This window comes from Galeopterus variegatus, unplaced genomic scaffold (genome assembly GCF_000696425.1).
Source record: "Galeopterus variegatus unplaced genomic scaffold, G_variegatus-3.0.2 Scaffold1687, whole genome shotgun sequence".
NCBI lineage: Eukaryota > Metazoa > Chordata > Mammalia > Dermoptera > Cynocephalidae > Galeopterus > Galeopterus variegatus.
In genome coordinates, this window is record NW_007727798.1 from 166,486 (window position 1) to 179,046 (window position 12,561).

At 38.1% G+C, this 12,561-nt stretch overlaps 1 pseudogene; it reads right to left on the reverse strand.

Moving 5' to 3' along the window:
• Positions 1 to 10,689: 10,689 nt before the first annotated feature.
• On the reverse strand, positions 10,690 to 11,202 carry LOC103595117 (annotated as a pseudogene).
• Between the last annotated feature and the right edge of the window lie 1,359 nt (positions 11,203 to 12,561).

The window sequence follows — 12,561 nt, forward strand, 5'->3', positions numbered from 1 at the left end:
AAAGGGTGCAAGTGCCTCAGGGCCAGCACAGGGACCCCGAGGCACAGAAAAGGGAACTAGACCCTCCTCCCACAACCAGGCACACCACACCAGCACCTCGGGGCCTGCCCAGGGATCCAAGGCATGGAGAAGGGGACTGGACCTCTCTCCCACAACCAGGCACACCATGCCAGCACCTTGGGTCCTGCCCAGTGACCCGAGGTATGGAGCCAGGGACCAGACCCTCCTCCCACAACCAGGCATACCACACCAGCACGTCGGGGCCTGCCCAGGGACCCAGGGCATGGAGAAGGGGACTGGACCTCTCTCCCACAACCAGGCACACCATGCCTGCACCTTGGGGCCTTCCCAGGGACCCAAGGCATGGAGAAGGGAACCGGACCTCTCTCCCACAACCAGGCACACCTAGTCAGCACCTTGGGTCCTGCCCAGTGATTCAAGGTATGGAGCCAGGAACCAGACCCTCCTCCCACAACCAGGCACACCATGCCAGTGCCTCAGGGCCTGCCCAGGGACCCAGAGCATGGAGAAGGGGACTGGACCTCTCTCCCACAACCAGGCACACCATGCCAGCACCTTGGATCCTGCCCAGTGACCCGAGGTATGGAGCCAGGGACCAGACCCTCCTCCCACAACCAGGCACACCATGCCAGCACCTTGGGTCCTGCCCAGTGACCCGAGGTATGGAGCCAGGGACCAGACCCTCCTCCCACAACCAGGCACACCATGCCAGCACCTTGGGTCCTGCCCAGTGACCCGAGGTATGGAGCCAGGGACCAGACCCTCCTCCCACAACCAGGCACACCATGCCAACACCTTGGAGCTCACCAGGGGACCCAAGGTATGGAGTAGGGGACTGGACCTCTCTCCCACAACCAGGCACACCATGCCAGCACCTTGGAGCCCACTCAGGGACCCAGGGAATGGAGAAGGGGACTGAACCGCTCTCCCACAACCAGGCACACCATCCCAGTGCCTCAGGGCCCACCCGGGGCATGGAGACGGGGACTGGACTCTCCTCCCACAACCAGGCATGCAACACCAGTGCCTCGGGGCCCACCCAGAGACCCGGGGCATGGAGAAGCGGACCAGACTGCCCCCCCTCAACCAGGCACACTGTGCCAGCACCTCGGGGCTTGCCCAGGGGCCTGGGGTATGGAGAAAGGGACTGGACCCCCCTCCCCTAACCAGGCACACCAAGCCAGCTCCTTGGGTCTCTCCTAGTGACCCGAAGCATGGAGAAGGGGACTGGACATAACTCCCGCAACCTGGCACATGGCACCAGCGACTTAGGGCCTGCCCAGGGACCAGAGACATGGAGAAGGGGACCAGACACACCCCACAACCAGGCATACCACCAGTGCCAGGGAGCATACCAGAAACAGCACCTCCATGTAGGTGGCCCACTGCAGCCTCCACAATAACCATGGCTGCTACGAAAGCAACTAGACACCACAAGCACCACGCAAATGGTCCACCATCCACTGGAGTGCATTCACACAAGGAGAGTCACCAGCAGAGTCAAAGAAAAGAAGAGGATGTCTCTTTCCACAAAGCCCATTTCAGAGTGACAGAAGAAGCATCTGCTCTATGATAATATTGGGGACCTGATCACATCTCTCAGCATTAGATAGATCATCTAGGCAACAAATTAATGGAGTAACCATGATTCTTTCAAAAGGAGAGAAGAAATCTAGGGTAATTAGAGGGGGGAAGGGGAGGAAATGGGGGAAAGGGAGGGATTGGACAAGGGGCATAAAGAATAATTACAATTTGTAACAATACATATGCTAGTAATATTGATTTGATCAACATATCTCAATGTTCAACCCCCAAAATATGTATAATCGATTTTGATTCAATAAATAAAATAAATTAAAAGAAAAAAAAAGATGTTCTTTAACATTTTAAGGAAGAATTCTATTAGCCCTGATCTTTATTTTTTAGAACAGTTTTAGATTTACAGAGAAATTGAGACAATAGTATAGGGAGTTACCATATACCCTGTACCCAGTTTCCCCTATTAACAATTTATATTAATATGGTACACTTATTATAATTAGTGAATAAATATTGATACATAATTATTAAATATTATTAAAGTTGACAGTTTACTTCAATTTTTTAGTTTTAACTAGTGTCCTTTTTCTGTTCCAGGATTCTATCCAGGATACCACACTACATTTTAGACTCTTCTTGGCTGTGACAGTTTGACACTTTCATTGTTTTTTTTTTTTTAAAAGATGACCGGTAAGGGGATCTTAACCCTTGACTTGGTGTTGTCAGCACCACGCTCACCCAGTGAGCAAACTGGCCATCCCTATATGGGATCCGAACCCGTGGCCTTGGTGTTATCAGCACCGCACTCTCCCGAATGAGCCACAGGCCGGCCCAACACTTTCATTGTTTTTGATGACCTTGACAGTTTGTGGGGTGTACTGGTCAGATGTTTTGTAGGATGCCCCTCTATTAGAATTTGTCTGATGTTTTTCTCATTAGACTAGGGTTTGCTAAAGTAAATTAAAATGGAGACCAGGCCTAAAAGAATTCCTGAGCAGACAAAATTAGTTAGGCCTTATAAGTGACCTAAGCCTTGCTTGATTTGCGAACATAAGTGAAACTTCTTAATTTAAGCTATTTCTTGTAATATGCCTATACTAAAGAAAAGCACCTTTACCAGACAGCCACCAAAAAAAGAAAAAAAGAAAGAAAGAAAAGAAAAACAGAACTTAAGCTCAATTAATCAGAAGTATCCAACAAACTCATAATTATGTAAGTAGGAACTTTCCAAGAGGATTGACCAAATAAGGTAAGTGTATAATTGTAACCAATTTAATATTTTCTTTGCTTTGTTCTGTGTTTGTCCTATAAAAGCTTCCGCACTGCGTTCCTTTATTGGAACTCCTGAACCACTTCTGGTTTGGAGCCGCCCAATTCATGAATCATTGTTTGTTCAAATAAACTCTTGAAAATTTTATTGTGTCTCAGTTTACCTTTTTAATAGTGTGGTGTCAGAAAAGTGGGATCTGAAGGAGACCCCTGATGACCCCCAGGAGCAATGATTAAGCAGGCATAATAAGTTCCTTTGGGAACCATTCTGTCTTATGAGGAAGCTATCCTATTTAAAAACTATAAAATCATGTACTTCTGAATTTTCACTATATATTAAGGTTACTAAGGGTTACAAATTTTAATTAATATATGTAATTAAAACTACTAGAAATAATAAAGATGAAAGGAAACAGCTGTATATGAAAAATGCACAAAGAAAGTAGAATGTGTTTTTAATAAGGAAAAACATATAAGGTATGTGTTATTATTAAGGGAAGGAAAGTAATTTTGTCTTAAAGTAAGATGAATGATTGTTCCAGAATAAAAAAGATGAAAATGAATAAGACAAAAACTGAGCAGATATAGAAAGTTGCAGGTCTGTGAAAAAGGAATTTTATGTGTTGTCAGACACTATGATTAGATAGGTTTTACTTATAAGATTTTTTAAAAATAAGCTCATTAAGGTACTGATGCAAAATTAATTTTTTTCTCTGATAAATGGACAGTTTTCTTGTAGTATTGGTCTGCTCTTGATTATAAAAGGGTTTTTTTTCCTCTTTATCATCTAAGTAATTGGCCTAAAAAACAAAGACGTTATATTCTATTAGGATAATCTCTTATGCTTCGTGTTGTCTTTTATCATCTTTGATTATTTAAGAAAAGTGAGTCTTTTCAATATTAAAAAATCTGTTTTTTACAACTATGTAGCTTTATACATTTGCCTTTAAAATCTTTTGTCTCTTTGATATTGTTTCACAGTGATCTGTAATCCTATTTAACCAAGTGTTTAAAACCTTTTTACATTTTTGACAGACAGCATCCCAAAGTCAAATTCTAAATTAAGTCTTTTTGACTTTAGGAATTTCCAGAAGGGTCCCTGGAATATCTCAGAAATATTTAGTTTCTTTCCTTATAAAAAGAGAAGTGTTTAATTAGGCTTATTTTATATGTTAAATTGCTTAGAGAATACTGTGAAACACAGGTAATGTTTAACTTTCTCAGGTTACATTTATATGGATATATATTATTAATATAAATGTTCCAAATATTATATGAAATTTCTAAAAATCTGATATGTCCTAGTATAATATTATGAGTCATAATTCTAATTATTATTTTTAAATGTTGTATGTCACCAAAACAACCATATTTCCTTGCCAGTTGCATGAGACAAAATTACAAGACACTCATGAAAAAGACCGACAAGTACAGGGTTCTGATAACTTTAATATCATATATCAGACTGGGTAAGAATTTCCAGAACAATAATGAAAAACTGATGGATTCATAAAACTGCTAACCCAATATCAAACAAAACAAAAATTAATTACACGGGACTTATCACTGTATAATTGTAACCAATCAGATATTTTCTTTGCTTTACTTCTGTGTTCATCGTATAAAAGCCTCCCCCTTGCATTCCCTCAGTGGAGGTCCTGAACCACTTCTGGTTTGAAGCTGCCCAATTCATGAATCGTTTGCTCCAATAAACTCTAAAATTTTATTGTGTCTCAATTTACTTCCTTTTTTTTAAAACAGATTCCAGATTTGTGGGGGAAAGATCACAGAGGTTAAAGTGCCCTTTTTATCACATTGTATCAAGGATATCTGATTTATGACTGTTGATGTTGACCTTGATCACCTGGCTTAGGTAGTTTGTCAGGTTTCTCCGCTGTAAAGCCCTATTTTTTAAAAGTTTTTGAGACAATCATAGATTTACATGCAGTTGTAAGAAATAATACTACCAATAATACATAACAATAAATATCCCATATATTCAGTTTTCCCCAGCGATAACATCTTGTAAAACTATATAATACAATATCACAATCAGGATATTGACATTGATACAGTCAAGTCCAGGCATTTCCATCACCACAAGCCTTCCTCATGTTATTCTTCCATAGCCACATCCACTTCCCTCCCACTCTTACCTGCTCCTTAAACCCTGAAGAGTACTGATCTGTTCTCCACTGCTATAATTTTATGATTTCAAGCATGTTATATAAATTGTATTATACAATATGTAACTTTTCAGATTGACTTTTTCACTCAACATAATTCTTTGGAGATTCATCAAAGTTTTTCTGACTTGATAGCTTGTTCCTTTTTATTGTCAAATGATATTCTATTGTACATTGAAACCATATACATGAAACACAATTTACCATTCATCAGTTGAAGGACACCTGCATTGTTTCCAGTTTTTGGCAAATGAAGCTGCTAAAAACATTTCTGTACAGGTTTTTGTGTGACTCTAAATATTCATTATTCTGAGTACACGTTCATGCGTGCAACTTCTGGATTGTATTGTAGTTGCATGCTTACTTTTTTAAAGAAACTGCCAAATTATCTTCAAGAGTGGCTGTATCATTTTGTATTTCCAACAGCAAAATATGAATAATCCAAATTTCTCTTCATTTTCACTAGCATTTGATGTTGTCACTATTTTTCATTTTAGCAGTTCCAGTAGGTGTTTTTGTGATGTCTTATTGTGGTTTTAACTTGCATTTTCCTAATGGCAATGATGTTGAGCATCTTGTTGTTTGTTTATTTGACATTTGTATATCTTCTTCAGTGAAATGTCTTTTTATGTGTTTTGCCCATTTTCTAATGGGATTGTTCAAATTTTTAACTGAGTTTTGTGAGTTCTTGATATATTCTAGAAACTAGTCCTTTCTCAGATATGTGGTTTACAGATGTTTTTCCCATTCCATAGCTTCTCTTTTTATCTAATAATTGGATATTTTAGAGAAAAAATTTTGAAATTTGATAAGGTTCAATCTATCAATTTTTCCTTTTATGTGTCATATTTTTGTTGTCATGTCTAAGAACTCATTACCTACCCATAGATCCTGAAGACATTCTTTTATATTTTGCTCTAAAAGTTCTATAGACTTACATTTTGCATTTAACTCTGTGCTTGATTTTGAATTAATGTTTTTTGTTAGATGTAAGACTGAGTTCTAGGTTCATTTTCTTGCTTATTGATGTCCAATTGCTCCAGCATCATTTGTCAAAAAGCCTATCTTTCCTTTGAATGGTGTTTAAACTTTTATTACAACTCAGTTGGGCATATTTGTATGTGTTTACTTCTGTGCTTCCTATTTAATTCATTGATCTACATGTCTACATCTCTACCTAGACCATTCAGTCTTGATTACTATAACTATATAATAAATTTAAAATTGGATAGACTGATTCCTCCCACTTCATTCTTCATTCTTGTTTTTCAAAATTGCTTTAGCTGTTCTAGTTCCTTTGCCTTTCTTGATAAATTTTAGAATAATCTACAAAAAAAACTTGCTGGGATTTTAATAGGGATCGTGTTAAACCTGTATATCAATTGGAGGAGAATTGACATCTTTTCTATGTTGTTTCCCAATCCGTGAATGTGGTATGTCTGTCTATTTAGATCTTTGATTTCTTTCCTCAGTGTTTTGTACTTTTCAGTATACAATTACTGTACGCATTTTATTAAATTTACATTAGACATTTCATTTTTTGAGTGATTATAACTGGTATTATATTTATAATTTTAGCATCCATGTATTCATTGCTAGGGTATAAAAATGCAATTTTGATTTTTGTATGTTTTTCTTGTATCCTGCAACATTACTATAATCACTTACTGGTTCTAGGAAGGTTTTTTTAGTGATTACTTGTGATTTTCTATGTAGACGATTATGTCTTCTGCAAATAGGAGCAGTTTTAGTTCTTCTATGATTTGTATACCTTTTATTTTTTATTATTGCCTCATTTTACTAACTTGAACTTCCCTCATTTTGTTGAATAAGAGTGGTGGGAGCTGACATTGTTGCCTTTTGCTGATCTCTAGGGAAAAGCATTCTGTCTTCCACCATTAAATATAATGTTAACTGTAGGTTTTTATGAATTTTTTTTATTGCATTGAGGACGTTCCCCTCTATTCCTATTTTTCTGACAAAAATCATGAATCAGAGTTGGATTTTGTTAAATGCCTTTTCTGCATCAATTCATACGATTGTGTGAATTTTCTTCTTTAGCATATTAATATGGTGGCTTACATTTATTGACTTTTGAATATCAAACCAGCCTTGCATCCATCCTTGAGAAAAAATCCCATGTGGTTATGATGTATAATTCTTTTAATATATTGTTGAATTTTATGTGCTAATATTTTTTAAGGATTCTTGCTTCTTTTGATAAGAGATATTCATCTGTAATTTTCTTTTTGTACTGTCTTTGTCTGGTTGCTCTTGAGGTAATTCTAGCTTCATAAAATGTATTGGAAAATGTTTCTTCCTCTTCTACTTTCAGGAAGAGATTGCATAGGATTTTTGTTAATTCTTTAAAGGTTTGGTAGAATTTTCCCATGAAACTGCATGGTCTTAGAGACTATTTTTTGGGGGGGGATATTTAGTTAATAATATTTAGTTAGCAATTTCCTTAATAGTTATAGGGCTATTCAAATTATCCATTTCATATGGAATGAGTTGTGGCAGTTTGTGTTTTTTTAAGAATCGGTCCATTTCATCTAAGTTGTTAAATTTATGTGTGTAGAGTTCTTCATAAGTAATCCTTTATCATCCTTTTGATATCTGCAGAGCCTGTAGGGATATCCCCTATTTTATTCCCGATATTGGTCATTTATCTTTCTTCACTTTTTTTCTTTGTTAGTCTTGCTGAAGTTTGTCTATTTTTTAGATCTTTTCAAAGAGCCACTTCATTACTGCTGGACCTTCTTTGACAGCATCCCAGTATAGGTGCTGAGGCACCTTGTTGCAGCCTCATGAGTGTACCCCCTCCAGGACTTTGCTGGTGGGGATGGTGGTGAGACCATAGTTTTTTTCTGTGGTGTTTGGCTGCAGTAGAGTGGTTTTTATCTAAAAGTTTTCTATCTCTCTAGGCTGCCTCTTTCCTGGTCCTTTGGCTGAAAGCATGCTTTCCTTGGGTTTTTTTGTCTGTGCCTATTGAAGGTTCTGGGTTAGTGGCTTCTTCAGCTTCAAGTCTGTGATATATGAGGAAAAAGAAAACCCGGGGAACTTACTACTGTGTAGTTCCTTTGGTCCAAAGGTTTCTAGTCCCTCTGCTTTCTTTCCGTCACCTTTCACTCATATGTGTGTTTTATATATAATGTTCAGAGCTTCTAGTTGTACTTAGCAGGAAGAATAGGTAGAAGTGCATCTATTTCATCTTGGAAGTGGAAGCCCCATTGGCCCTATTATGTTATTTTTTAACAGATGTTTGTTATTTTGTTTTTAAATCAGGAAGAAGAATCAATTTTATAATGTGCTTCCCTGTTTGTATCTATTAATTTGAGGATTACATAAACAGTTTTAACTAAAATTGTGTGGTAGATGTTATATACCCATGTCCCCAGGCATACAGCAGGGGTTATAGACTCAAGTGGCTATAGGGGCTTGGCAGGTAAAGTAAATAAGTAAAGAATGCTGTCTGGGTCTTTCGTGAGACTAGGAAGAATAGTAGAGGCTGGGATTAATGGAGGAGTCTATGACTTGTCTGTAGGGAGAAAGCGCTACTCACCTGCAGCTGAAAGTTTCCACACAGGAATGTGCTTGTTGCTTCCTGATCTTTGCTTTTGTTCCAAAGAGACTAAAAATAAGTATTTTTATGTGAAATATTCCAATTTTTAAATGTTAGCATCTAATTCACAAATACGGTTAAATCATGTGTAGGTCAAACTAAACATATTTGTGAACCTGATTCAGTAAGAGGACTACCATTTTGATCTGCTGGCATAGGGATATTGATGAGTCAAAGTAAGACTTCTCTTCCCCTGAGACTAGAAAAGATTTCCTAGAGAGAGGAAAAGTAGAGGACTTAAATGTTGGCTTGTGTGCTTAATGAAGGGACACAACCTTTTTTCCCTCCAACTCTGGGCCAAACTTCTGAGGGCATGGAAAATAAAACTTCGGGTGACTTAGGCGAATTCAAGTGCAGAATCCTATGTTTCTCCTTTCCTAAGTAGTGATGAGACCTGAGAATTTGTTTGGTTCAGTGTGGTGTAGGAGTTTCATGTTGTGTCTTGGCAGATTGGACTGAGATTGCCCTATTTAGGGGTTGAGAGTGTGCCTGAGTTTTTCTTGAGACAGCACAGAGAGTGACAGAATCAATTTGTAGGAGCCCAAGAGGGTCAAAGAAGTTGAAAGGAAGTCAGCTGAATTGAAGGGGTCTTTTTTAAAAATTGAAACATAATTGATTATTCGTATTTGGTGAGGTACAGAGTTGACTATCAATACCTATATACAATATGTGATGATCAAATCAGGATAATTAGCATATTCCTCATTACAATGAAGATGTCTTTCAGATGGGGATGAGGATTACACAGCAACTCTTATGGAGGTTCATAAATAATGTGGCTTCAGTTATAAAATAAGTTACATCTCTTGACAATGTGAGTTTATGGGCCAAAAATTGTATCCCTATCACGTCCCAGGTTTGACATGCAGCATTGCCATTATTATTACTTTCTAAACCATTTTTCATTAGAGCTTCAATTTTCTCTTGACACAATAGTTACCTCCCCTACCCTGGGTTTTATTTAGAGTTTTAAAGTGCTTTTTTTATATTTCATAGAAGCTCAGTAGTTTTTCAGATCTGATTTTAAGAAATGAATTCCAGCATATGAAACTCAATTTTTTTATCTGTGAAAAAACATCATTCAGAAACTCCTAAATATATAATTTTCATTTCTGTCAGAAGTATTTTTGAAATTACTGAAGCCCCAAACTATGCTTAATGTTAATGTTTATACTTGTTTTGTTAGATATTTAAAACTTTGCCATCAATATCTGTATGTCCACAATTTGCTGTTGAGGTTTCTTGCCTTTGTTTTTTCTGATTGCTCTCTGTCTCAAAGCTACTACTCACACACATAATATATCTTTTCCTGGTTTATGTTCATTAAATTATATACTCTATGAAGGGCCAGACGGAAATGTCTTTCAATATTATTTAAAAGATAATGAGGTCAGATAATTCAAAGCCACAGATATAATAAAGTTAAAGTTACTTTGGCAAGGTCATAGACATTTCCAGGATCAGCTTTATTTGCTCTATGGATCTCTGAGGAAATGTCACTTCCTCAAGGTGACCTTGTGTATGTAAAACAGAAACCACATTCTCTCCCTCCCCTCCCCTATACACATTCTCTCTTTCTATTCTTTTACCTGGTGTTTTTTTTTCTCTATGGCCATTTACCTTCACCTGACACACTATATATTTTACTTGTTAATAGGTTCTAGGTCTGTGTTCCTAAACCTGTTCTGATTTGTTAACTGATACATCCTCAACTCTTCCAACAGTGCTTCACACATAGTAGAATCTAATTAAATGTGTTAAATCAAAATACACCCGAAGAACCCAGAAACTGCCTAATGCTCAGAATGACCATTCAATAACTGGATTCACGAGTGGCGCAGAAACAACACATTAACTATAAGACATTTGCAAGTGAATGACTTTTTTTGAGATTTTTTTTTCCAGCCCTTTCCTCCTTTAACGTGGTAATTTAAGCTCGATGACCTGAGAGTAGCCTCCACTTGTCAACCTTTTGGTCAGTGAAGGGGTTTCAGAGAATATCACACAAAGATCAATGAGCTAAAGGAGGCTGGGAGAGGACAAAGGAAAAATTTAAGCGGTAGCCTCAATGGGGCATTCCCGAGCTAGATGTCCGGATTCGCCACAGCGGTAGCAGTTGATCTCACTTGCCTTGCTGCAGTTGATGGCCATGTGGCCCATCTCGCCACATCGGTAGCACTTGACTTGGGTGCAGTCTTTCTGAATGTGCCCATATTCGCCGCAATAGTAGCATTTCTGCTCTTCCTGACGGTCACAATCACGAGCCAGATGACCTGGTCTGCCGCAGGTGTAACAGCACTGCTCTCTCTCTCGTTTAGGCTGGATACAGTCTTTAGCGATGTGGCCACTTCCCCCACAGTTGTAGCAGATGTTCTCGGGAAAGTCACAGTCCTTAGCATGATGACCAGACTCACCGCAGCGGTAACAGATGTCTGATTGGCTTGTGGAACAGCACTGAAAACCTCTGCCACGGCCTCTAGCTCCGCGGCCTCGAGCTCTTCCTCTAGGGCATCCCCGGGCCCAGTGGCCAGCGAGTCCACACTTGTAGCATTCCTTGCTGCTCATGGCTGCGGTGAGATGTTCTGGTGTGAGGGCAACCGCTGCCCCGGAGGCCCCGACGCAACTCCCCTTAGGGCGGCTTGTAAAGAAATGGCTGTTTTTCTGTAGGGGCCTCGGTGACATCACAAAAGGTTTGCGCAGGGCGCTATTCACGTGCAACATACGTTCCAGCCGCCCTTCCCCCCTGACTTTCCTCTACAAAGTGCTGTAACAGGTGGAGTGGTGCTGTTTTCCGTTTTTATGCGTTTCAACACTTGCGTCAAGCTTGAGTTTGAATCCCTTCCTGTGCAGAAAACGTGGCCTGTAGGATTTCTTATAATTAAGATTTAGGCTTTCTTTGTGGTCTAGTAGATGACCAGTTTTTTTATATGCTCTATGGACATAGGCAAAGAATGTGTGAGATATTTCTAATCCAATAAGCCAAAGAAAGAAATGATAACAAATTAAAGTAACCCATTTTTGTTTAAAAAAATAAAATGCAAATGTCCGTGAATATGAGATACATAAGATAAAAAAAAATTGTGAAATGACGCAGTGAAAAGATTACTCACTATTTAGCCCATTTTACTGCAGGAATCTTAGCTTTCAACATAATTGACACTAAGTTATAAAACATAACAAGATTCAAGCATTCACTATAAAGAAAGCATTATTGAAAAATAAAAGAAATTACAAAACCAGAAACATTTAAATATTGGACAGATTTCTCTGTTGTTTTTCAAATTGTTTATATCTTATATAAGCCTAGCAAGGATTATGAACATATACATTTATGTAGATATAGAAATAAGTATGAAAATTAACATGGAAACATCAACAATAGCTGTTTGGGGGTCATATGATTGAATATGATTTTTTTTGTTCCTCATTTTCCTTCTCTGTATTTTTCAATTATTGAAATGTTTAGGCTTTGTAATTTTAAAAATTTACAAAACATCTTTTCCCTTAAGTTAATAGTTAGCTATATATCTTGCATGGGAATATTTTTCAGGCAGCCAACACGAATGTATTTGGTAAAACACAGACAAGAATAGTGAATGTAGCAGTTGTACTTTATTTTCATCACGACTTGATTGGGATGTGCAACTGGCTCCAAAAATGCAACCACAAAGAAAAATGTTTTTTAAGAAAATAACAAAAGTCTACAGCCATATAGCATGAGCAGTTGCTATACACAGTGTGAAGAAATGAGTTTTATTCCTAAACAATAAAATGGTGCTGCATATATGGTTTCAAAGGGCAAAAATTTGCCTCTGTGCTTCAAAATTTGATATATCCTTGTTAAATTACCATTATTAATTATCGTACTAAAATCCTTCTTCAGGTTATATTTTAATGAAAGCAATACATGCCCATAGTTTAAAG